We start from the raw sequence: 6,000 nt of genomic DNA, 5'->3' as shown, positions 1-6,000 counted from the left end.
AATTTTTTTATTTTAAATTAATATATTTTTGATGTTTTCAATTTATTTTGATGTACTAATTTCAAAATTAATTTTTAAAAAATAAAAAAATTATTATTAATATACTTTTTTAAATAAAAAGTATTGTGAAAAACAATCTACACTCTTAAATATATACTAGTCAATACAAAAGACCTGCACATGAGAGACTAGGTGGCCTAGCGCGGCTAGGCTTATTTCAAGATCAGGTGAGTTTTTTTTTTATTTCCCCTGAAAGATAAAACTTATAAATGACATGCCATTTGTTACTCCAAAGTTAATAATATATGTAACCCAGTTTTGATCCCGCCACCTCATCGTTACACACACTCGTTATACACTAAATTATGACAGTAAATTGTTAAACAAATAACTTAAAAAAAATATATTAATCCGGTTAATTATTCATAAATTATTTTTGAGATTTATTTATAATATAACCGAAAATGCAGCATATAAATATCCATTTACATTCCCACTTGCTTTCATGGCATATCTTACATTCCCAACATGAAAATTTATTTTTTAGTACGGACATACAAATACACGAGCAATCTGACCACAAATATTGGAGTAGCGAATAAAATTTTAGTGGTCATCTCCAGTCGGCATCCAGGACTGCATGCGACAAAAACGTGTAAAATACGATCAAGGCATATGCCATTCGGAATTAAACTACATTCAAGCCATCTCTGGAGCCCACCACGGGAATAATTCATTAACAGAACTTTGATGACGGATGATGAGCTAATAAATTCACAACATCTTCAGTAAATTGTTGCAATTGGTATAAATTAAAGGATAGATTCGTCTTCTCCTGTGTATTGATGACTTTTGCTATCATTTAAGTGAAATAATGATACTAGAAAACTTTTAAGTGGATATCACCCGGTAGGTGGAGCTTATCCAGTAAATAAAATTCATTTGATATGTAAGATTTATCTAAATAGCAAGAATTCACTTTTTGTGTATTATTAAAGCTTTTTAAGTTTCAATGACATTTTCTGATGTGTATATACCACCATAAAAATTATAGGCATAGCTTTAGGATATAGTCGTGGAGCGTAACTGTAAATATAACTATAGACATATTTATTGGTATAGCTATTGTCGTGTTGAGCTTTCTCAGCTATAAAAAGAATTTTTAAGAAATATAAATAAATTGGCTTTTTATTCAAGTTCTCATAAACAATGTCAATAATGAGATTTAAAAGAATTTAAGCATCTTAGGATTTTTGAGAAATATAAATAAATTGGTTTTTTATTCAAGTTTTCATAAACAGTGTCAATGATGAGATTTAAAAAAATTTAAGCAACTTAGGAGCAAGGTTTATATGTTGGATAATTAATTAATTTCTTGATTCTAATAATCTGATTTATTTTTTCTATCTAAGATGACCGGTAGTTTGTGCATTGTAAGTCAATGTGACAGGTACCTGTAAAAGATCCATTTTATAGATTTAGAGACTTTTAAATACTTAAGTAAATATCTTTTTAGAGAGAGAGTGCAATGATATTCTAGAAAAACAAACTCTGAAAATATATATGTAATAGAAAATGAAGATTGTGAACATGGAAATTGAAATATTCATGAGATATTTATAGGTCATAAGTCTTTTTTTTGTAGATAAGAGAGGCTTGAGAGTCATTTCTTCCCTGTGATATTTTAAGATGTATTCCACTCAAAATAATATGTATTGGATCAATATAAAATATTGAGAAATCTACATGGAGGTCTAGAAAAATTATTGAGGGAATGTTAGGCTCATGCAAGTTGTCTAAGCTTATTAGAGGCAGAAAATATGCTCAGGTGCGCTGCTACGGATCCATGGTTGTTGGTCCAGGTAACGCCCAAACTCATTTTTTAGGCCATTGAAGGTTTTTAACCTATTAAATTTGGGTTCATCACTTATATACCGAGAAAATATAAGGAATCATCACATGGCATAGCTGAATAAAACAAAAATTGACAAAAATATATTCTTAGAATATTAAAAATATTTTAGTATCATAATTGAAGGAACTGTTATTCATATCATCCAACCCTTCCCAATGAGATAAGAAAAAATATCACCAAACAACCAAAAACGAGTCTCTTAGATTAGTAGACATAAGATAAAATGTAATTTCATCGAAAGATCACCTACCTAAGTTTTGCCCATCTAAATCGAACCAATGCATAATTAATGCATAGAGGAGTCGATAAAAGTTAATTTTGTAAAGATTGATTTCCTTTTATGGATTGCTTAAAGTTATTCCTCACTTGTAAGTATCGTCGTCTTTATATTGCACCTACCTTTAATTAGTTTGATATTAATTTATGGTCAGAGACAACTATCCATTGTCCGATGCACAAATAGAGAAATATGATATATACCACTACACTTGTACTTGTATCCACCATTCATGCTTGGAATTTTTTCTTTTTTTCTTCTTATTAATATTTTAATTTATTTTTGCTAATTTATATATCTATAGATATCAAACATAAATCTAATTGACCAACCTAGGAAAATTTATTTTTAATCAGGGCAATATTGTCCTGGACATAAATTACGGTGGTCTTGTACAAAAGTTTCAAATTTACTATCATCTTTACAACAATAGTGAGTTGTTACCATGACATGAGACAGTTGAAACTTGAGATCAATTTGTTGTTCCTTTTCAAAGCACTAATTTCCTGGACATAAATTACGGTGGTTTTGTACAAAAGTTTCGAATTTACCATCATCTTTACAACAATAGTGAGTTGTTACCATGACATGAGACAGTTGAAACTTGAGATCAATTTGTTGTTCCTTTTCAAAGCACTAATAGCTTTAAAGACAAAGAGGAAGATCTATATATATATTAAGACCCTCTATTTATTTATCAAAACATATTTATCAAGATATGAATACATAAGTGTCTCGATAAAATATTAATCAATGAATCATAATATGAATAAACATTTATAAGTCATTACTATTAGGTCTCTCGATTGAAGGTAACAAGTTGGTCAATGTATTTATTTGTAAATCTTCTTTTCTTCCAAGTAATGATTATAAAAACAGAGTTAATAATTATAATATTTTATCTTAAATGATTATCTACTGATAATATCTATTCATAAATGAAAAATGATAAACTGGTTTACTTTGACATTAATCGAGGACAACGATATAAAAAAATAAAACAATAAATATTATTGTTAATATAACAATACATTTTAGGATAAATAAACCATTATAGGTTGTTATCTTGAAACTATATAACCTTTGGTCCAAATAAGGAACATTTGTTTTTAAATACATTTATATCTTGCCTCTAAAATTTCTTTGAAACTCTTGGCACCTCTTTTCCTTTTCTTTTCTTTGGTTTTCTCTCATATTCTATAATGGTAATAAAGCCTAATTTTTAAAACATTTGAACATTAATTTTTGCATCAAAACAAAACCACTTTGCAATATCAATATTTATTTTACTTTTTTCTCTTTTTTCTCTCATCCCGCAACTATTATTTTAAGCCTATTGCATAACTGCACACGTGGCAATTTTATAAACATGCCTTCCATATCACAAACCATGGTAAATCTATCCACCCTCTACCAATCCTAATGGCATCGGTTTTATCCATATCAACCTTCAACATGTTTATCACTATTTATATTTGAAACTTACAAACAACAACCCCATGTCTTAGAAATTTTAAATTTACCTTTTTTTAATTGTCCATGGATTATTTAAATTTGTAAAGGGTAGTCATCTATACCTTACTGAAAACATCATGTTTTACTAAGATTAAATAATAATATAAGTAGATATATGTTATGGTTGCTAAAATTTATGCCTTGTAATTAAAGACATTTGGCCTCTTATATCATATGATATGACTATAAATATGGTAGGTTGTAGATGGGTGAAACAGTGATCAATATTGATGTTAGTCAAGGCTAGTTGGTTCATCAGATTGATGCATGTAATGCTTTCCTTAATGGTTTATTGATATGATTGTGTTTATAACTCCACCTCGTATCTTTATTGATCCTCAGTTACCCAAACCATGTTTGCAAACTAAAATGTTCTTCTTATGGTCTAAAATAAGCACCCAGTGTATGGTTTCATTAGCTCATCAGTTCTTAGTTTCTTTAAATTTCATAATTTCAAAGTTGATACTTTCCTATTCATTCTTTATTTTGTTGAGGCTACAATATTTATATTAGTTAATGTTAAAAAAAAAACATTTTACCTACTAATGATAATATTTTCTTTCATTAGCATCTTATTACTCTTTTTTATACTAAGTTTTCCATCCATGACCTTGGTTCACTTCACTATTTTCTTAGTATTAAGGTTTCTTTCACTATATATGGTTTATTTTCTTTCACAACAATATTACATTGCTAAACTTTTGGAGAAAACTAGAATGTTTGAGTGCAAACTAATTGTTACTCCTATTGTAATAAGGTTTTTTTTAATCCAAATCAACTGGTTCCTTATCTCAATCTTATCCAACTCCAACAATCAGTGGGTGCATTCTAGTATCTCAAATTCACATGACCTAATATATGTTTTGTGGTTAATAAGGTATATCAATACATGCATTCTCCCATCGATATTTATTAGTTGGTAATTAATCATACCTTGTGTTATCTATATGATACTTCATTTTTTTATTTGCACTTGAATTATCAATGTGATTTCTCTCTCGATGACTTTAGCGATTCTAAATGGATTAATAGTGTTGATGATAAAGAGTTTAAGAGTGGCTATGTTATTTTTCTTGGTCAAAACTTGATCTTTTATAAATATGATGAACAATGTATTATTGCTTGGTCTTTAAAAAAGGTGGGTTTTGGCTATTAGGATACATCGCCCACGTCACCTATAAGGTGTGGGTGCCTCACCTTATATATATATATATGTGTGTGTGTGTGTGTGTGTGTAAGATCAAATTACCTCTTAGCTGACTTAATAATAGCGAAAAAATCATTGTGAAAATACAAAAAAAAAAACTTTTAAAGCTAATTTTAATTTAATTAATTCTAAGGGCTTTCTGGTTGTTTTACTGTGTATTTTATTTTTATTTTTTATATTTAGTTAAATACTAAATTCCTCATTAACCTACCTTATAATTACAAGAAAATCGTTGTGAAAAGACTAAAAAGTCTATTGAGGATATTTTCTTTGTGCTTCCAATAATATTTTTGTCTTTTCACTTTGCTTAAAAAATAAATTTAAAAATAATATATATATATATATATGGTCAATCATTTAATGATAAATAGGTCCTGTAAAAATATCTAAATACCCCGAGTATCAAGGCATTGGATATATTTAGGGGAAAGACAGACTTCATTGCACTCTTTCAGTAAACATTACAAACGAGTACGTGTCTGCAATGTTTTTTTCATGCACAATTAGCTTTTGTTAATATTAAGAGAATCACTAACTTTGCCAAAGATACATGAACCATGATCAATCCGAGCCCTCCCTTCTAACACCGTGAATGTTAATGGCATATCAAAGCTACAATCAACCTCAATTCACATAATTACTTAAAATTGTTGAATTGAAGTTATGCGTTAAACATGTGCAAATGTCTGTTGAACTTATCAGCCAAAATAAACGTTAAACCACAATAATTGATGGTAAGACGAGCACATAAGTCAACAAAGAAGGGCATAGCGAAGGAAGTAATTGACAGGCTAATGCAAGGCAGATTCTCGCCATTGGGGACCAGTTGCTCCTCCTCCCTCGCCTTGTCATGAAAAATATGCCCACCATAAACACGTGAACGAAAATAACAGGAGGCTATGAATGAGGCACTGCCTTTGGCTTAACGTGCAGCCACTATCCTACAGACTCCTCTTGATGGGTCTATGCTTTTCACGTGATTGCCTTTTGTTCTCTTTATCTTTTCATGCATTAAAATCCACAGATGGGACGCTGTGGTGGCCGGTCCAGATAAAATTAAGAGATTTTTGACATCGGTACTTCTTT

The sequence above is a fragment of the Populus euphratica genome, unplaced genomic scaffold (assembly GCF_000495115.2).
Source record: "Populus euphratica unplaced genomic scaffold, PopEup_1.0 scaffold341.1, whole genome shotgun sequence".
NCBI classification, from domain to species: domain Eukaryota; kingdom Viridiplantae; phylum Streptophyta; class Magnoliopsida; order Malpighiales; family Salicaceae; genus Populus; species Populus euphratica.
This window is presented reverse-complemented; position numbering follows the sequence as displayed.